The following is a 22,140-nucleotide window of genomic DNA, read 5'->3' as shown; positions in this document are numbered from 1 at the left end:
TTGTATTGCTTCCTTTATGTGAAATCCCTGGTGTTTCTGCCAGTCCCCTTGCTTTTCTATTGAAAACTGACCCCATTAAGCAGGAGAGCACACCTTAGTCAGTTCTCTAGGTATGTTGAGTTGTACTCTCCTCCAATGGTCAGACTTGTCCTGCCATGCCCCCGCTGCACAGCCATTCACTGGCAAGCTCGGTTTGCTGCTGCCCCCCCCCCCCCCCCCCCCCATGCAGCTGAGAACAGAGGGAATGTGATAATTTATAAATAAGATAAAAAAGGTATTTATAGTTTGTTTTTTTTATATCTATGCAAAAAAATTTTGCCTTTCCTTTCTATTTTATTTTAAACGGAATGGGTTGTTTTACAAGGTGATCGTTTGCAATCCCTTTATTGTACATCAGTGCACAATAAGGATTTACAAAAGCACAAAAACGTTTACACTACACATATTAGGTACTGTACCTGTACACACTAGGAATAACTTTGGAGGATTTTTTTTTTTTTTAAGCATAATGCCAAATTGTGAAGTAGGAAAGGAAAGGTTTTTAGTGCAGGTAGCTTGTGTATTTGTATTGAAATTTACATTTGCAAAACTGCCTTTGAGTATGCAAAATCAGCAGAGTTGTCATTCAACTTAATAGGTTCTTTGCTTTCAGAGAATATATCTCTGGGGTTCTTCTGCATAGTTTTAAGTTTATAGTGTGCATGTGACAAATAGAATTGGTTCAACCATTTAAATTATGTGTGTCAAACAAAAGGCCTGCCAGGCCATTTCAGGTGGCCCTTGCACCTCTCCTGCAGCTTCGGCACCTTGTCTCCGCCCCCACCTTGTTTCTACAGTCGGCAGTGGACAGTACCCCTCCTACAGATCCAGCACCTATTTGTGCAACTGCAGCACCCCCTTGTCTGCTCCTCCCCTGGCCCCCAGCTTATTTACGGTAGCAGCACAAAGTAAGTGGGGTGCGCTGTGATATAAAGGAGAGTGGGGACTTATGACTTCTGATGGTGGAGGGGCTCTTGACATCTGATGTAAGTGGGTTAGGGTGCTCTGGACATCTGCTTAGAATTATTATGAGAACAATGTAGTTCTATGCCATTTGAAAAGGAGAGTTGCACACCGCTGGTATCATCCATAAGACATTTTATTGGAGACTGCTCAGACCTAACACCATGGCAGAACCATGTTCTGTCTGAGTAGTCTCCAAAAAAGTTTCTTGTAGATGATATCAGCTGTGTGCAACGCTCCTTTTAAGACTTCCATCATCTGCTACAGGAGTATGAGTGAGCTCTGTGCTGGTCTGCACCTGCCCTTCACAGCTTAAGTCTTAAGTTATTACTAAAACCAGTATTAATCGAACGCAGAGGCAAATATTTAATATGATAAAGAGTAGATACATTTGTATAGTCTTACAGGTACAACCAGCCCTGTGAGGGCAACCATAATGATAATGCAGCCTGCAAAAAATAAAATAAAATTTAGTTTGACACCCATGATCCAAATGTAAAAATTAGAGGCAATGCTATGCAGTGAAAGGGTTAAAAATAAAAGCCTTGTTCATTGAGAGTGTCCTTACTGACAACTGATGCAGTTTCATTGGATGAGGGGATGGCAGAGGGTATGACCATGAAGTCAGGGGAAGTCAGTCTCCTGTAACAAAGTTAAATGAATTGAAATATTTCTTTCTTGCATTATAAATGGGTAAGCAAAAGAGGTTCCCAGATCAGCAGGTTCCAGACAAAAGCCATTGGATGAACTGCTGCATTACAGCAATGTCTGGATGAAAATATGAAGCCCTGAGCAGGTAATTCCTGTTTGCGTTTAAAGAGTTCCAGTCATATATTTGTTTATTAAAAGTCAACAGCTACAAAAAGTGTAGCTGCTGACTTTTCATAAACAGCCACTTACATGTCCTAGGATCCAGCGATGCACTCATTCGCACTGTGTTAACCCCGTGTCCTCCCTCGGCGGCACCGCCATCTCTACTATGGGCACCCAGCTGTGACAGCTTGTGGCTTCACAGCCGGGTGCCCACTGTGCGTGCGCAAGCGTTGCTGCACTCTGTGACTGGTCCCGAAGTCTTCTAGAATCTGTCATGTGTCCCAGAAGACTTCGGGAGGGAGAGCTTTTGCTTCCATTCGCCTAAGGCAGGGGTAGGCAACCTCAGCCCTCCAGCTGTGGTGAAACTACGAATCCCATCATGCCTCTGCCTTTAGGAGGCATGCCTGTGGTTGTCAGGGTCGCGCAATGTCTTATGGGACTTGTAGTTTCAAAACAGCTGGAGGGCCGAGGTTGCCTACCCCTGGTCTAAGGTGACTGGAACGGAAGTGGGATCAGGTACCTGTTTAAATCGGGTACCTGCTCCCCCCCCCCCCCCCCCTTCTCCCCAAAAGCTTAGTTTCACAAACAAGAGCTGGGGAGGAGGCCTTAAAACAGAAGTTCCACTTTTGGGTGGAATTCCGCTTTAACTAGAGTGTACCTTTAAAGTGTAACTTTAGGCAGCATGTACAATTAAGCCATGAACTGTGATAAAGACTACAGAAACTTGTTGTTTTACTTACCAAAATTTTTCTTTCCTGGCATTCTTATGGGTCAACTCTGCTCCTTGACATGCCAGGACAACTCTTATAATAGCCACCCCCCACCCATAGCGATAAATAGACTTACAGCAGACGCCAGGGAGGGAATTATACAGGAGGGGTGCCAGGAAGGGAAAAAACTGTATCTTTGTTAATAATTTTCTATATTTCTGGCTCACCTCATTTTAGCATACTTGTGGGATATGCTGTAACTAGCAATAATAAGGGAAACAAGACACAAAACATGGAAGATCAAAGCTGCACAAAGGTTTAATCGTGGGACAAGGCCAAAGAAAAAAAACAAAGCACCAAAAGACTGAGATGGACAGCTGGCTACATCCACTTTGTAATGGCATTTTAACGTATTGAGAATACTGCACCTGGATCACACCACACCTGCCAGAGATGCCAATGAGTTTGTTATACTTCTAGTTAAATGAGCCCTGATATTCTAAGGTAGAGAAATTCCAGAAACTGTTTATACCAACTGGATGACTCTCATAATCTATCTCAAGATTATACTTGATGAAATTGAAGCTGCTCTTTTTGGACACTTCAGCAGGACAAAGAGTCTATCTGACTTTCTAAATTATCTAGAGACACTCTGATATCAGCTGCACTAAGTCCAGCCTTTCCAGAATGCCAGCTTCTGAAGAAGGGGACTGTGGTGGGAATGAGGGTAGCACCATCTCCAAGCTCGATGACCTTATCTGGGTCTGGTTTTCCAAAACCCTGGGAGCTTATGCAACTGTAAGCAGGGTTTAAATTGAAAGAGAACACAAGAAAGTAGAAGGGAGAAGATGCCAATACATTCATTGCCAAAGGTCAGTTCCACTGCTAAAAGATCAGTTTAAAAGGAGGCATAATTTTAATCACAGCTCTTGGGAATTTCACCACCAGAGGTGACCTGCCCAGCAAGTTCCTGAAAGAGTTGGCAATGCAGACACTTGTACCTTTTAGGTTTAGTTCACACTGCCGTGACCTGTGGTACAACTTTGCCAGACGACTTGAGTACTGCTTTGATAGAAGTATAGAATAGAAGAGAATAGAAGTTGGATACAAGTCGCCTTTATGTAGTACAGGAACCTTTTCTGAAGTTGGAGCGACTTCAGTAGTTCTAATAAAAACAGCTCTCATTGACTAACATTGGATTTCACATGTCACGAGACTTGGGGTCTCACAAGTCAGATCCTAAGTCCCGGCAGTGTGAACCAAGCCTTAAAGCGTAACTTAAGTCATTTTTCTATCTATCCATCTATTAAATCCTCTGCCCTTGTTGTTTTAACTTTGGATAGTAAAGCATTTTTTTCTGCTATAAATACCTTATACAGCCCACTTCCTGTTTCTTGTCTGGTAAAAACCCTAGGCTTATGACATCATGCACAGCTCTTTCTCTCACTCTCCTGAGAGTTTGCCAGGAAGGGAGGGGGGAAGAGTCAGAAGAGAGCCAATGAAAGCTGCAGAGCTGGAGGTGTGCTTCTGTGTATCTGTGTAAATCCAGGAAGTGAACAGGCAACATCTTCAGTTGCCCACATGTAAAATGGATGCAGCCAGACTCAGTGGAAGGAAATTTCTACAGCATATTTAGCAAGTACAGAATCACAGTGTATATAAAATAATATGCAAAAAGGTTGGAGGGAAGCTTCAAAATGGCAAAGAGGTTTTTATTACAAATTATGTGAGCAGACTGCAGTTCCTCTTTAAAGTCCTAAGGCTGAGGCCCCTACTGTCAATCCACCTTCAATGCCTCCAGTGCCGCCTGAAGCCGGAATCATCTACGAATGAAGGTCTCAGCATGCCCATGGCACTACAAAAATCATAGCTGGCCGGAGATTTATATAGCTCATGTACTTCCTTGCGGTCAGTGAGGAAGGATCCATCACTCTCCCTAATCTCAAAACAATCCCCCATATCTTCCTAGGAAGCAAGAAGTTCCTGGCTTGCACATCATGCCACGATACTCCAGATGATGGAAGACTGAAAAACAACCTGCACTTTTTTAGGGTACTCAAAACTAAATCTCTGTGAGACAGGAAAAGGGACAAGAAACTGGGAAGTAACAGGACATTGTCCAAGTAGTGAAAAATCTGTAACCCTGGCAGAAGGGGAAGAGCCAATACTGTTATCAGTATCTTGGAGAAAGTCTTTGGATTCAAGGACAGCCCAAATGGAAGCATGGCTTGCTAATAATTTAGCCAGAGACCCCATCAACCATAACAGAAGAGGATATAATGCCTGAGCTGAACAAGGTCCACTGACGCCTCAACAATAAAATTGGAAGCTATTTTAATTTCTTTCCAAAGCTTTATTAATATAGTCTCTAAGAACCGCAGAATTTAAAGCAGACTCAACATTCGAAGTCCAGGATTTGAGAACTCTAGATATCAAGATAAGAGCTATAGCTGGCCTGCATGCTGATCCTGCTGAAGAATAAATTCTCTTACAGTCTGAGTACCTATTCATTAGACCCTTGAATGTTACAAAATTGTCCAAGGGTAGTATGTTATGTGTCTGGCTAGTCTCTGTAGGGGCAGAATCCACCTTAGGAGCTGAATCCCAATACTCATAGTTGGACAAAAAAAGGGTACTGCTTGTAAAATAAATTGGATAAACTGGGATGCTCACTCGTCTTCCAGTAAGGAATTTATTTCAAATATCAGTGAAAAAGTAGGTAACACATACTTAAAAGAAGGAACATGTTTCCTTTGTTTCAGGGGCAGATTCTCAACCCCTTATTCCCAGCCAATAACCTCCTTAAAGGCAAAGTTTACCACTGTCCCAGGAGAAATTGGGCTCAGAAAAGCATCTCAAAGTTAGCCTCACAATGCGTCCTGTGAAATCTTGGGATTGGTGAGGATCCCAAATTGACAAGAAGACACGCAAACTCAACTTTAAGGACCTTTAAATATCCTATTGCGTTTCATTGCTTTTTTAACAGCTTAAGGCCCACCCACAATATGGGTGGCCCTATGTGCCGGATCACGTACATGTACATGACCTGCCATTTCCGGGTATAGGGTGCGCTCATGCGCGCACGTCATTCGGTACAGCACAAGTCAGTCAGCAGGTCCCGGCCAATGATTTATGGCAAGGACCTGCTGATCTGCTTAGCAAATCACAGGACAGAGCCCTATGTTTACTAACAACACAGGGCTCTGCATAGAAAGCAGGGCAGGGAGAAAAATCAGCCGCATCTGCAAGTAAAAGCAGCACATATTTCACATGTTACACTTGTTAGGTACAGAGTTTCATTGCCCCTAGATGTTATACTAGCACTTATCACTGTATTAGTGTGACTGGTGATGTCAGTATCAGTTAGTCAGTTCCCATCAAGTGTCATGTAAGTGTCAGATTACCGGCCACACTATCACAGTCACACTAAAAGTCACTGATCACAACCATTATTAGTGTAAAAAAAAAAATATATATTCCAGTATATATACCATAATTGTAGATGCTATAACTTTCACACAAACCAATTAATATGCACTTATTGAGTTTTTTTTTTAACCAACGACATGTAGAGTACATTTTGACGTAAATTTATGAGGAAATTAGATTTTTATTTTGTTAAATGATATAACAGTACTAAATATTTTAAAAAAACCCAGTGGAGATCAAATATCTTTACAAGACAGGTTAATTTGTGTGAAAAAAAATTATTTAAAGCGGAGCCCCCCCTTTCAACAATGAAAAGTCAGCAGCTACACATACTGTAGTTGCTGACTTTTAATATTATGACACTTATCTGTCCTGGAATCCAGCGATGTCGGTACCCCAGCCAATGTTTCCATCGGCTGTTGGGTGCTGCCGCCGCCATTGCCAGTAAGGGAACCCGGCGGTGAAGCCTTGCAGCTTCGCAACCGATTCCCTACTGCACATGCGCGAAACGCGCTGCGCTCTCTTACTGGCCCGGCAGCGGGGGAAGGGGGGCCGAACTTCTGACGTACCTCGCCGTGGTGAGGTCCGACGGAAGTGGGGACAGATAAGGGGAAGTTCCACTTTTGGGTTCTGGAGCTTAAGTGGTTATAAAGGAATGTTTAGATTTGTAACATACGCTGTTTTCAATTTACACACTAATGCAATTAACATAAAAGCACTGTCTAGGACATACTGTATATTTTAGTTGAACAAGTATACATAGAATCGTTTATTGCTTTCCTTTATGTAAATATAAGTACAGTACTGCACCTTTAAATGTCTATAGGACACACTTTTTGATAGTGTTATTTAATGATTTCAAAATAGGTGAGATAATTCCCTCTCAGTAATTTCCATGGATTGGTCAATACACAGGGAAAATGGAGGAAGACATACATTCCAGGAACTGATGCTGTCATTCTTGAAGGAAATGATTCACAAAGGGCAAGTCTGTAAGGAATCACGTTTTTCTTGTATGAAAGGATATGTCATACTTTAGAACGACTATTATGTACCATTTTCCCTTCATAATTATTGGTGTGTGTTTCCATGTTGTTCTGTGATTTGTGTTACTCAGAAAAGCAGCTGATTCAGTAAAAACATTACATTCCCTACAGCTTGTACTGCATTGGGCTAGGTACTTACTGTTTCCCTGATATGAGGAGCAGCTATGGGACATTTAGGCTCGGTTCACACTAGCCCAAGTCCAAAGTCGCACGACTTTCAGTGCAACTTTGGAGTCCGACTTTTATACGACTTTGATGTGACTTTTTTACACTCTGTGGCATTGAAGTGGTATCAAAGTCGGACCAAAGTAGTGCAGGAATCTTTTCTAAAGTTGGACAGATCAGTGTAGTATCAGTTAAGATCGCTCTCATAGGAAACTTTGAATTTCACATGTCATCCAACTTAGGGTCTCACAAGTGGAATCCAATGTCGCATCAGTGTGAACCGAGCCTAATGCCGCGTACACGCGATCGGAATTTTCGTCCGAAAAAACTTGGATGGTTTTTCCGACGGAATTCCGCTCAAGCTTGCCTTGCATACACACGGTCACACAAAAGTTCTCTGAACTTTTGACCGTCAAGAACGCGGTAATGTACAACACTACGACGAGCCGAGAAAATGAAGTTCAATGCTTTCGAGCATGCGTGATTTTTTGCGCGTCCGAATTGCATACAGACAGACGCATTTTCGGATAGGAACTTTTTCCGACTGAAAAATTGAGAACCTGCTCTCAATCTTTTGCTGGCGGGAATTCCGCCAGCAAAAGTCCGATGGAGCACACGGTCACATTTTCCAACCATAAGCTCTCATCGGTCTTTTGCTGGCAGAATTTCCGATCGTGTGTACGCGGCATAAGGGACATGCTATTTGGATAATTCTGTTGCTGGTAACACTTTACCAGCAGTACGATCACTGAAATTTAGCTTTCATCATCACTAATGAAAAACGCCAAAGCACAGTTGCTAGCCTAAAGATAAGGCGGTGACAGAACAAAATATCTCTGGGTTGAGCCATGAGGAGGAGACCCCATAGGATATGTAAGAAGAATAATAGCCTTATTGGTAAATGGATTGTGTAGGGTGTTCTGCTGATTGCACATGGGTAAAATCTGGGTTGGAACCAAACTGCTCACTTCGCTCCCAGTTAATGTCTTTATTAATTGTGCAAAGCAAAGTAGTGCTGTCACAACATTTGTGCACTGCAGAGTCAAGAGGGAAGATGCTGAACGCATTCTAAGTGCTTGGTCATCAAGTCATAAGTCACTTGGGCAAAAGTAGGGGATGCATGATAAAGTATCGCTGCATTCTGAACCTGTTCTTGAACATTTTCTCTGCACAGTTCTGCAGTGTGTGGATGGATGAGACAGCATACTGTTCCATGTGTTTACATTTCAGTCAGTGACATTGATATATAGCACAGTGGACTTTGAATTTCTACTGGTGTACTGTAAGCAGTCTCTGGGTGAAGTCTGTGAAGAATATTTGTAACTTAGCAGTTCTGTAATATAGGTTTGTAATCTGACAGCAGAAAGTTTGGAATTTAAGCGCTAACACACTATATAGGAAATGCTACTTTTTGTATCTATTATATTTTCTTTCGATTTGGAATTACCATTTTTGCCTAAAAAAATAATGTGCCCTGCTCCCGCAGCCTCTTGGGAGGGTGAAGAGGCAAAGATGGCTGCGTGTGGCAGTAGAATAGCGGATCGCTGCTGGGCAAGTGAGCATGTTCTCTGAAGAGAACCCAGTATAACAGGTAAGGCGGAATGGGTTGGGAAGGGATGAGGTGAAGTTCCTCTTTCAGATAACAAAGATACAAGCCTTACGGATAACTTCAATTCTATCTTCAGGCTGCAGACGGCTGTCCCTCCTCTCTCTTAAAGCTGCAGCTGGTCACATGACTGGACCAGAGTGCCCTGAGAATAGGTAAGTATAAGCAGCTTTCTTCTACAGGGTAGTTAGAAGCAGGGTGGGAGCAGACTTAAGATTAGATAATTATAGCCTAGACTTCCACTTTAAGTATCTTTAAAATGTATTTATTTATTACAGGTACTTATATAGTGCCCTTAATTTATGCAACGCTTTACATATATATTGTACATTCACATCAGTCCCTGCCCTCAAGGAGCTTGCAATCTAAGTATATGTAGAAATGTCTTATTTGAACAGAGAAATCTCCAGAGACAAGGTTTCTGTGGTATGAGAAAGTGCTAGAGACTGCTTCCCCTTTCAGGAAATATATCTGGTATTGGTAAAATGTCCCCATGCCAGTATGTTTGGCTTTAAGTGATCATATGCAGTAAATGGTGATGGCTTTTGCCATAGTATTGCATAGCATGATAGTGGAATAATTTAAAGCATTTTATGAGTGACAGTAAAAGTACAGTTAATCAGGCGTCAATATTAGTTGCATGTTTGCACTTTACATTAATGTTTTTGCTCTCATTTGGGAATTCCAGATACATGTGCACATAGTCAGTCAACTGCCAGAACACATAGTTTACACATTTTCCTTTCGTTGTAGTGTCTGAAGACAAAGAACATGGTGAAGTCATTAATGCTGCTGCAGCACACTCTACTGGTAATTACAGACAACAGTGTGTATTGTATAGACACTTTTACATAGAAAACTGTATACAGAATCGCACACAGCATACCTGCTGCCAGGATACAGTCATCTTGTGAAAAATTTGTCATATGCGCTTGAAAAAATACATACATTTTACAGGCACCTGAAATAGACAATTATAAATGCTGTCTTATTCAGTTACAATAACTTTTAGGGCCTTATGCACACAGCATGGTTTTTTTTTTATCTCCCCTGGATGCCTTTGTTCCTGGCAGGAAAAAAGCAGCTTAAAAAATGGCCTAAATCTGTGTTTTGCACACATTTAGGCCTCTTTCACATGAACGATCCGTTCAGGTCCGCCTGTCAGTTTTTTAGGCGAACCTGAACGGACCCTCCATAGACCTCTATGGAGCGTCGGATGTCAGCGGTGACATGTCCGCTGACATCCGACCCGCTCCGATCCGAAAAAGTGTAACGGAGGAAAAACCTACTTTTCCATCCGTTTTCGTATTGGATCGGGTGACGACGCACTCTACGGTCCGTCATTATTCCGATCCCCCATAGGGGAGAGCGGCACTCTGACAGGTCCGTCGCTGCATAGTGTGCAGCGACGGACCTGTCATCTTCCTGCTCAGCGGGGATCCACGGAGCGATCCCCGCTGAGCAAGTGGATGTTCACGGGGCGGATCATCACAGATCTGTCCCGTGTGAAAGGACCCTTAGTTGTTCATTGATTCCATTGACTAGAATAATATTTTATTCTGGCCATTAAAATTAATGAATGCTCAATTGTTAAAGCCCCTAGTGTTTAGACCACAGTTGGTCTTTTTTTCTGCCCAAAAACTCTTTTCTTGAATGCATTGGTGGTGTGCTTTTTTTCAGCCTGTACACATTCTAATACGTCTATGTCTGCACGGCCATGTAGGATACCATAGAGGTGTGTTTACTGGCTGAAAAAAAAAGTCAAACGCCTGTAAAAGTGGCTTTTTTTACGCCCTGTGTGCATGAGGCATAACTGGTCTGTTTTCCTCATTCAGGCCTCCTGGCCTCTTCTGTACATTAATAGGTGTTTGCTGATTTTGAAGTCACTTAGGTATTTTATATCAGTATTTTAGAAAAGGTCCAAGAAGATTCCTCTACAGTGCCCCAGAGCTTGATGTAAATGCTGATGCTAAATACAAAGAACAAATACATAAACAGAATAAATACATTTTAATAGACAAGATGATTGAACTCTCTAATGTCAAGATTATGAATCCAAAAAAAAAAAATGATAAACATCACTTTTTTGTGACCAGACTCCCTGTGACTTCTTGGTGTCTCCCAGTGTTGTCTCTGTGACCTCCTGTGTTCTCAGTGTTTATTCAGCCATGTGTTCCCAGTGATATCCTAGCCTTCATTCAGCCCTGTGATCATTGTGTACCTTATTCCCTGTGTACTTCATTCCTCCAGTTTCCATTCATCATCTTTGTGTTCCAGCCAACTTCTCATCACCAGCACCTGTTCACTCAATCTGTTTTCCTTCAGTGCCACTATATGTTTATTTGCACTCCTACCTCTTTAGACTGTGTTATCTACTTCCATGTGGTCCCTTCATCCCAGTGCTGCAAGGGACTGGTTAATTCCCTGTGTGCTTCCAGTGTACTCTGTGTCCTGCTATTACCTGTTTTTTAGCCACTTGTTAACTTCTGTGTACTTCTTGTCCACATCCCTGCTTCAGTGACCCTACACACCCTTGCCTGCAGCCTGCTTCCAGTGGCCTCCTGTAATTCTGTGCACCTCCATCCATTCCCATTGCCTCTGTGTGCTTGTGTACACCTGCCTACTTGGATTGTGGTAACCACTGGCCAGTAGGTCCTGCGTCCCCGTGCTGCTAGATACTCTCTCCTGCATGCTCAGTTCTCAGCAGTGTTTGCTCAGGTGAGTCAAGGGGACACAACCTGGATGCAGCCTGCAGCCAACCCCATCTACACCATCAGGAGCTCTGGTGAAGACAAAGTGGCACCATAGACTTTGCGCTGTGGCCCTTCTAAGGGCTGGTGCAGGCTTGCTTGTGGGGGGGCATGCAGGGTTCTCCCCACTAGTGCCATCAGGTATCCAGCCCACTCCAGACTCCTCGTGTCTAATTGTGTCTCCTCTGTGGCCAGCAGTACTGCCTAGTCTCAGCTGCTGCTACAAACTCTTGGTTACCCAATCCGCCCTCTAGTATGAGCAGAATCCCAATCTGTGACAAAGAGCATCGGCTCTACAGTAAATGCATTCAAAGCATTTAGAATACAGTAGCTTAAAAATTATATAGACTATGCACCAGATCAATTATATTTATTTTATTTTTATTTATTTCAGGTACTTGTATAGCGCCGTCAATTTACGCAGCGCTTTACATATACATTGTACATTCACATCAGTCCCTATATTTAATATCATTATTTTCTGTGATGCTGTGCAATTTGAACTACAAAATTCAAATATTATAGGAGGCCTGCACAAAGAATTTTATAATCTAGTGGCATTGTCACATCTTTATACAACATTTTAATTGGTTCTGCTGATTCAGCTTCCTTGGCATGTATGTGTGGGTGTTGCAATGTGACCATGAGTCAGAATGTCAAATAAAGGTGTAATTCAATACTTGGCTGATGAATGAGAGGCACTATGTTACTTGTGTCACTTAGACACATATCATTTCACCTTTATGAATTAGAGACTTTGACCTGTACAGCAGTGCTGCCAGCAATCATATAATTTAGCTTTAACAAGAACTGCTTTTGCTTGCCTGTAACTAGGGACATCTTGGCTGATTTGGCAAGTGATGTAAAAGGCTCAGGCAATGTATATTAATAAATGGGCAGTAACAGCATTAACAAGCTAATGGTATTAGTAATTTAGGAAAGTCTTGGTGGGCCTATCATTCTCTAGATTATAAAGAGGCTATATTTTCTGTATGCAGACCAAGTTACATTTCAGAAAATTTTCGGGGGTAAAATATGGAAAGGTTAAAACTTGTCTCAAATGTTTATTGATGTCTACGTATGTCTATATTTAATGGGTGTCAGACAAAACATAAAGGATATTTCTTAAATAAAAAATTGAGAGATCTTCTAAGATGTTCTAACTCTTCCCCAGTGCTACAAAAAAATGTTTTGGCCCCTAATTTCTGTTTTCTGGCTGTCGGGGAGCTATACCGCTTTTCTGGACATATATTCCGCCTTTGCTGGAAAATATGTTACATGATAAAGAACTGAGAACTACTAACTCTAACTTTACATACAAATAGGGAAAATACAGTCAGGTCCATAAATATTGGGACACCAACACAATTCTAATCTTTTTGGCTCTATACACCACCACAATAGATTTGAAATGAAACGAACAAGATGTGCTTTAACTGCAGACTTTCAGCTTTAATTTGAGGGTATTTACATGCAAATCAGGTGAACGGTGTAGGAATTACAACAGTTTGGATATGTGCCTCCCACTTTTTAAGGGACCAAAAGTAATGGGACAGATTAACAATCATCCATCAAACTTTCACTTTTTAATATTTGGTTGCAAATCCTTTGCAGTCATTTACAGCCTAAAGTCTGGAACGCATAGACATCACCAGGCGCTGGGTTTCACCCCCGGTGATGCTCTGCCAGGCCTCTACTGCAACGGTCTTCAGTTCCTGCTTGTTCTTGGGGCATTTTCCCTTCAGTTCTGTCTTTAGCAAATGAAATACATGCTCAGTCGGATTCAGGTCAGGTGATTGACTTGGCCATTGCATAACATTCCACTTCTTTCCCTTAAAAAACTCTTTGGTTGCTTTCGCAGTATGCTTCGGGTCATTGTCCATCTGCACTGTGAAGTGCCGTACAATGAGTTCTGAAGCATTTTGCTGAATATGAGCAGATAATATTGCCCAAAACACTTCAGAATTCATCCTGCTGCTTTTGTCAGCAGTCACATCATCAATAAATACAAGAGAATTAATTCCATTGGCAGCCATACATGCCCACGCCATGACACTACCACCACCACGCTTCACTGATGAGGTGGTATGCTTTGGATCATGAGCAGTTCCTTTTCGTCTCCATACTCTTCTCTTCCCATCACTCACAAGTTGATCTTAGTCTCATCTGTCCATAGGATGTTGTTCCAGAACTGTGAAGGCTTTTTTAGATGTGGTTTGGCAAACCCTAATCTGGCCTTCCTGTTTTTGAGGCTCACCAATGGTTTACATCTTGTGGTGAACCCCCTGTATTCACTCTGGTGATGTCTTCTCTTGATTGTTGACTTTAACACACATACACCTACCTCCTGGAGAGTGTTCTTGATCTGTCCAACTGTAGTGAAGGGTGTTTTCTTCACCAGGGAAAGAATTCTTTGGTCATCCACCACAGTTGTTTTTACGTGGTCTTCCGGGTCTTTTGGTGTTGCTGAGCTCACCGGTGCGTTCTTTCTTTTTAAGGATGTTCCAAACAGTTGATTTGGCCACACCTAATGTTTTTGCTATCTCTCTGATGGGTTTGTTTTGTTTTTTCAGTCTAATGGCTTGCTTCACTGACAGCTCTTTGGATCTCATATTGAGAGTTGACAGCAACAGATTCCAAATGCAAATAACACACTTGAAATGAACTCTGGAACTTTTATCTGCTCCTTATAAATGGGATAATGAGGGAATAACACACACCTGGCCATGGAACAGCTGAGCAGCCAATTGTCCCATTACTTTTGGCCCCTAAAAAGTGGGAGGCACATATACAAACTGTTGTAATTCCTACACCGTTCACCTGATTTGGATGTAAAAACCCTCAAATTAAAGCTGAAAGTCTGCAGTTAAAGCACATCTTGTTCGTTTCATTTCAAATCCATTGTGGTGGTGTATAGAGCCAAAAAGATTAGCATTGTGTCGATGTCCCAATATTTATAGACCTGACTGTATGTTTAATTTCTTAAAGAAGTAGTAAACGCATCCGGGAAGTTTAAGTGGCAAGCTTTCACCGCTGAAGGCGCTTCCATCTTCACCTGGTCTTCTTTCTGGTTTCGCGGGCTTCGGCGATATGAATGGCCGAGCTGCCAATTACATCACTCCCACGCATGCACGTGGGAGTCGTTGTTTACGGCATGGCTTTGAAGGGACGGCACGGGTATGCCGTTCCTTCAGAGCACATGCGCCGGTGACATCACCGGCTGCATCTAAAGTAAATATCTCCTAAACGGTGCACGTTTGAAGATATTTACTGTACATATAGGTAAGCCTTATTACAGGCTTACCTATTGGTAAACATCATACATAGGAGTTTACTCCCACTTTAACAGTTTTTCTTGTAAATCCTTTATTTTTAATTTTTTGAGGGGTGGAGGGGGTGCCCTTCAGTTGAGACAACGTAGTTTATAAATTCACTACTACATTCCTAGAGATCATCTATTACATCAGGTATCCTCATCACTCTTATTTACCCCTAAAGAAAGACTTTTGTTGTGTATATAACACCTGGGACTATCACAATACCATTTTTAATCAAATAAACATATATGTCATCTTATAAAACTGTATTCCATTTATTAGACACTATTTCAACATAAGACAATATCATTAAAAAAAAAGGACCTATACACAATAGACAACACCTCAATATATGTTGTTTATACCAAAGAGCCCGTCCCCCCCCATATTTGATACAATCTGCAGTATCTTCTCTAGCAAGTAAAGTAATTCAAGTCCAGGAATTTCAGGAGATTATTTAAAACATATCTATGATTGATCACAATGTAATATATTAAAGCAGACCTTCAGTAATTTTTCCAGCTTTCCAACTATTAAATCTTCTTGTTGTTTTAACTTTGAATAGTAAAGCATTTTTTTTGCTGCCAGTAAATACCTTTTATACAGCCCACTTCCTGTTTCTTGTCTGGTAAAAAGCCTAGGCTTATGACATCATGCACAGCTCTCACTCTCGTGAGAGTTTGCTAGGAAGGGAGGGGGATGAGTCATAAGAAGGCCAATAAGAGCTGCAGGGCTGCAGAGCTGGAGGTGTGGCTATGTGTGTCTGTGTAAACCCAGGAAGTTAACAGGCAGCAGCTTCAGCTCCCCACAGGTAAAATGGATGCAGCCAGACTTAGTGGAGGGAGATTTCTGCAGCATATTTGGCAAGCACAGAATCACAGTATATATAAAATAATATACAAAGTTCTAGACAGACCCACACCATCACAGTCTTCTACTGGAGACTTGCTGGGGTGGGCCCTCTCAGCAGGAGTTACAGAAGTGTGGCGGTGGAAGCACCCCCACACTAAAGCTTACTCATGTTTCTCTACCTCTTATAAAACCTCCTCTAGGATTGATTACACATTTGCAAACCAGTTTATGCTAAACGACATAATAGAGGCAACATACCTACCTAGTCGGCTTTCTGATCACATCCCCCTCAGGATTATAATGCGGACCCATAACAAGCTCAGTGGCTCCATGTGGCGCCTCGGGGCTCACTGGATCTCTCATGACGAGATTTTAGGGCAGACTCCACAAACATTGCGTGAATTTTGGGAGCATAACGCGGGGTCATCCTCTTTCCACGGTTTGGGACACCTTCAAGGCGTTCACTAGGGGACACTATATATCTGCAATTAAGGCGGTAAAAAAAAATCAACAAGCAAGCACGGTGCAGTTGGAAAGGAAAATTGAGTTGTCCTCGGCCATATATGGGTCTGACTTCTCTGTTTCCAATTTTGAACTGCTGCAGGCTGCTAAAAGGGATCTCCACCTCCATCTCACTGAGGTCACACACTTAGAGCTATTCCACACTAAACAAAGATTTTTTGAGCAGGGGGATAGAAATGGCAGACTGTTGGCAATGCTGTCCCATCACGATACCCCTCTAACCCTGATCCCCGAACTGATCTCTCCCACGGGTGACTCCATTACATCCCCAGAGGATATCCTAAAAGTTTCAGAGCTTCTATCAGACACTTTACAGTACCACGCTACCACAAGATATGTCCCCTGGCAAGATGGCACCTCTTTTGGATTCACTGACCCTGGGGTGGCTCTCAGACGAGGTGCTGTCTCATCTAGTCATGCCCATTACTGCTGAAGAAGTTCACGCTATCATTAACCCACTGGCCACTGGGAAGGCCCCGGGCCTTGACGGTATACCCGTCAAATTTTACAGGTGCCATGCTGATCTCCTGGCTCCCCTTCTGTCCACTCTGTATACCCAATGCCTGGAGGATGGAGCACTCCCACCCTCTATGGCAGAGGCACAGGTTATTCTAATCCTTAAGCCCAACAAAGACCCCAAATTATGCACCTCGTACAGGCCCATTGCACTCCTTAACATAGATTTTAAAATTTTATCCAAACTAATCACCGTTAGACTCAATCCTCTTCTGCCCTCCATTATAGACACGGACCAGACAGGGTTCATGGCCCATAAGTCAATGGATATTAACCTCCGCGGACTCTTCACCAATATACATGCCGAACATGATAATGTGGGCACTAGAACGATTGCCTCCTTCGATATCGAGAAGGCATTCGTCTCGATCGAATGGCCATTCCTCTGGGAAACTTTGCGGAGGATGGGATTCCTGTTGTTTTTTATTCGATGGCTACAAACCCTGTACAAGTCACCTAGAGCAGCCATAAGATTGTGGGGTAATGTTTCCTCCTCCTTCCCGTTGTCTAGGGGTACCAGGCAGGGCTGCCCCCTCTCTCCAGAACTGTTCGCTATAGCCATGGAACCAGTGGCAGAGGCACTCCACGTCTCGCCACATGTAAAAGAACTTGGGCTGGCATGGCTGGAGGAGAGGGTAGCCCTGTATGCGGACGACCTTTTACTCTTTCTGAACTATGTGGACTCCTCTCTTAGTGGAGCGCTGCAAGTATTGACTGAGTTCTCAAGAGTAACAGGTCTTCGAGTGAACTGGTCTAAGTCTCAGTTGCTTGCTATTGACCCTGATGCTAAACGGCTATCCCCGCCAGATCTGCAACTCCAATGGGTGGACGAATTGGTATACTTGGGGGTCCGAGTTTCGAGAGACGCATCCAGCTTTATCCCCTTAAATCTAGACCCAGTGGTTTACGGCGTTAAAGATAGATTGAAAGCTTGGGAGAACCTCCCCCTATCCCTTTTAGGTCGCATTAACCTTATAAAAATGAAAATAATACCCAAATTTACATACCTGTTTCGCAATTCTCCACAATGGATACCCTGTTACTTATTCCTGAAACTGAATCGAATATTCTCCTCCTTCCTCTGGGGCCCAAACCTCCCTAGATTTAAACTGTCCACCCTGATGTGTCCGTGTCGCGGGGGGAGTTGGCATTTCCGGACTGTCAGAAATATTTTCTGGCAGCCCAGCTGGTCACAGCAGTTTGGTGGCTAGTACCGGGTGCATCCAACCCCGCAGCATTCCTGGACGCTGCGGTGGTCCGCCCTGTGGAGGCCCTTTCATGTTTACCCCTTCAAGGACCCAAAGCTCCGTGCGATTTACCCCCTCCATGCTCACGACCCTAAGGGCCTGGAGAGCAGGAATGGGACTTGAGAAATTCCCACGGACTGCAGTCTCCCCCAATGCTTCCCTGTGGAACAACCCCACCTTACCCCACTTCTACGCATTACCAGACCCCAAAATATGGGCCAAATGCGGTATTAAATTGATATCTGACCTTGCCACCGACACCGCCATACACCCATTCAATCATCTAGTATCCCACAATAATGTTCCCCCCTTGTACCTATTCCACTATTTACAACTGTCCCATGCTTTCAAAGCCCAAATACGCCTCAACGACGTGCAAATAGTGCAACCCGATTTAGAAAGGGTCATTCGATATGAATGTACCAAGATACCGACCTCTGTCTTATACACACATCTCCTCTGGATTTCCTCCCCGGAACTGGCATCGCTTCGTCAGCGATGAACGCAGCATATTCCGGGACTCCGAGGACTGGGAAGACATTTGGGACTTTCCATTCAAAATCCTTGTCTCACCTTGAGACCGTCTCATACAATACAAAATACTCCACCGGGCATATATCACCCCGTATAGATTGCATAAAATGAGAACCTCTCTGTCCTCTGAGTGCTGGAGATGTACCAAAGACCCTGGTGATTTTATACGTCTTCTGGTCCTGTCCAGCAATTAGAGTTTACTGGTCACAAGTAGTCTCCGTAATACAAGACGTAGTGGGAATAGATATAGCCCCAACCCTGCAGATATGTTTACTAGGCTTAGTAGAAGAATTAGCCCCCAGGATAGCAGAGAGAACCCTGATAGGACTTCTACTCTTCTATGCCAGGAAGATGATCACCCTCTGCTGGAAGAAACCCACCTTCCCTTTTACTATGGAAAACACATGTTAATAACGTTTTGCCTCTATACAAAGAAACCAAATCAAAATAGGGGTTGCCCAAAGAAATATGATAAAGTGTGGGCCAAATGGTTGGCTGAGGCCTCCACGGCAACTGCTGACTGAATGGACCCTTAACAAAATGTCACTCCACTTGTGAAAGTATTGTGGATACTGTAGGGGCCATCTCTACTGTAATTTTACTTTGGTTTTGTTTTTTTTTCTTTTCTTGTCCCTTTTGTCTTGACTGGTAGTCATGATCTCTAGTTCCTATATCCGAGCAAGAGCCAACGTAGAAAAAAGGTTTTGACGTGCTGCAGCTGTTTGACATTTGTGATGGATGCGATGGACACTATGCCGGCTGGCACTGACCCCTGTGTGGGTCTTGTTTCAATGCTGTGGCAGGTTAACTCTTGTTTGTCTGTCTGTATATGTTTTTATACTCAATAAAAAGATAAAAAAAAAAAAATAATATGCAAAGTGGTTGGAGGGCAGCTTCAGAATGGCAAAGATGTTTCTATTACAAATTATGTGTGCAGACTGCATTTCCTCTATTTTCCACATTGCAATTTGTAAAGTTTCCCATACATTTACTTCCTTAAATTCTGTGACACCTAGACACTATGACCTATGAGTAGGCACCGCTGTGTCACACATTTCACAGAGCCTGCCTTCTAAACTACAGAGGTGCTGAGAGGAGGAGTTTCAGGAGTACAAGAATCACTGCTTGCAGACAGCAAGGTACCATGGGATATGTAGTCCCTTGAAATTGAAAGTAACCAGCAGAGGAGAAGCTGCAAATCATGCAGAGAATCCAGTAAGTTGTGGAAAGAGATGGCCAGCAGACAGGCAGAACTCACTTGAAGCCTAAGTTCACACTGAATACAGGTATGAAATAGTGCAAGTTGATTTTAAACCGGCATTTCAGTCTGAATTCAGGGGTGATTCGAGAGACATCTGTGCAGGTTCATGCACAGATGTCTATTGAAATCGCCCCCAAAGTCACCAAAAGTACTGCAGTACTACTTTTGTGAATCGGTGCGGCGTGGCAAAGTCGGCGTTGAACCGGTTCGAACGGTGCTGTTGCCGGCAATAGGCTCCGATTTGGCATTTTTACGATTTAAAAATTAAGTAAGTTATGGAAATCTGGAGAACAGGCTTTTTTTTTTTAGGAAGTCAGAGACCAATAATGAATTTGTAACACCCAAGACCTTATTTTCAAAACCCCAAGCCATACACCCATCAACAATGGAGTCAGTTTGTGAAACACTCAGGAAAGAAGAGGATAAAGGGTGTAGAGCAGGGAGGAGGATAGAGCATTAAAAGGAAAAGGCGAGGAACAGCTGTGAACACCGATCTCCTTTGTATAAATTTTTCACTGACAGCCGCTTCTCCTTCTCTCCCTCCTGTGGCTCTCAGCTAAAAAGCTATACAGGGAGATCGGTGTTCACAGCTGTCCCTCCCGCCGCACTGATCATTCCCTGTTCTGTGTGCTCCTCCCCTGGCCCCCTTAATGTCCTTCTCCTCCCCCCCCCCCGTTCACCTCTGCCCCACCTGTCCTCTTCCTCCGCCCCCCCTTGTCCCCTGCAGCCAGCTCCCCTCCTCTCCTCTCCCGCCGGTTGCAGGGGGAGGGGAACTGTCAGGAATTGGACACAGTGAGCAAGATCGATACCTGTGTCCTGTGATAACTGAGCAGAGTAAGCTGTGTCTGGGGAATCTGTGTCCTCAGTCCCTTTGTCTCAAAGGGGAGATGTGAGATGTCTGTTTAGACCCCTGACATCTCACCAAAGCCCCCCAAAAAATATAAAAAAAATTATTGTAAAAAAATTCTAAAAAATGAAAAAGTGTAAAAAAATCAAATAAAAAAACACCGACACCACTCTCCCCTGCCCTACCAACATTGTCCACTGCCCCAACCCCCTACCCCCAAAAGCATTGTAAAAAAAAATCAAAACAAATTAAATTGTAAAAAAATCAATTATTAAAAATAAAAAAAACTACTGATACCGTCCACTGCCACATACCACCCACCCCCACCCCCACCCCCTTCCCCAGAAGCACTGTGAAAAAATATAAAAAAAGATAAGTTTTTGCAGGTTGGGATGTCTGGCAATGTGAAACTGTACAATAATAATAATAATTCCAGTTAAAAATCTAATTTTACCCTTGATTAGTATGTTTAAGAACTAAAAGTTTATATTATGCATTTTCTTAATTGCTGATTGTCTAGATTAGAAACAGTCTAAGCTAGACAAGTCAGCAATCCCCTGAGCTTTACCGACTACGGTTTGCCTGTGCAGTCAAAAGTGGCTTCTTACCCTACGTTAACACCTGTGCGTTTTTTAGTGCGTTTTGCAGTTTGCAGAAACGCACTACAGTCCAGTTAACATGGTTTCCTAAGGTACTAGTTCACATCTATGCATTTTGTGGCTGGCGCATTTTTGGAAAGGGTCTGGACTCTTTTTTCCTGCGATTTGCGGCTAATAGATTTCAATGGAGCTGCACCAGAAACGCAAGTGGTGCATTTGTGATGTGGTTCATTTGAGATTCTGGCGCACCTTTGGGGACAGATACATCGAGTAGTCCAAGGCTTAGATCCTCTTGTTCCAAGCAGACAGAATACTGTTTTGCAACAGTCTTGAATGAAATTGGGCATAGGAAAAAGATTCGAACGAAGCCACCATTTTCCCTAGCAACCTCATGCAAAGGCGAATGTAGGGATCCTTCTTTCCTTTGACCACACGGACCAGATCTCTTATAGCCCTAACCTTCATCTGAGGCAAAAAGACCTTTTTTTGGACTGTGTCTATGACCAGACCAAAGTATTCTAACCTTCTTACTGGCCGTAAGGCCGGCTTCTCTAGGTTGAGAATCCAACCCAGGTGTTCCAAATACTTGACCGTGCTGGACACACTCTGGTATAGCCATGCAACCGATTGATCTACAAGCAGCAGGTCGTCTAGGTATGCCATTACTGATATACCCTGGACCCTTAATCTTGCTAATACCAGGGCCAGAACTTTTGTGAACACCCGGGGGGTGGTGGCTAACCCAAAGGGCAAGGCCACAAACTGAAAATGGTGCTGTTCCACCTTGAATCACAGAAACTTCTGGTGAGCGGGGCAAATCGGCACATGCAGATATGCATCTTTGATGTCTATTGATGCTAGAAATATAGCCTAGAGATACTGTGGAGATGACTCACCTGTCTTGGATCTCTTCCCACCAGGCTC

This window comes from Aquarana catesbeiana, linkage group LG13 (genome assembly GCF_042186555.1).
Source record: "Aquarana catesbeiana isolate 2022-GZ linkage group LG13, ASM4218655v1, whole genome shotgun sequence".
NCBI classification, from domain to species: Eukaryota; Metazoa; Chordata; class Amphibia; order Anura; family Ranidae; genus Aquarana; species Aquarana catesbeiana.
Note: the sequence above shows the minus strand (reverse complement) of the source record.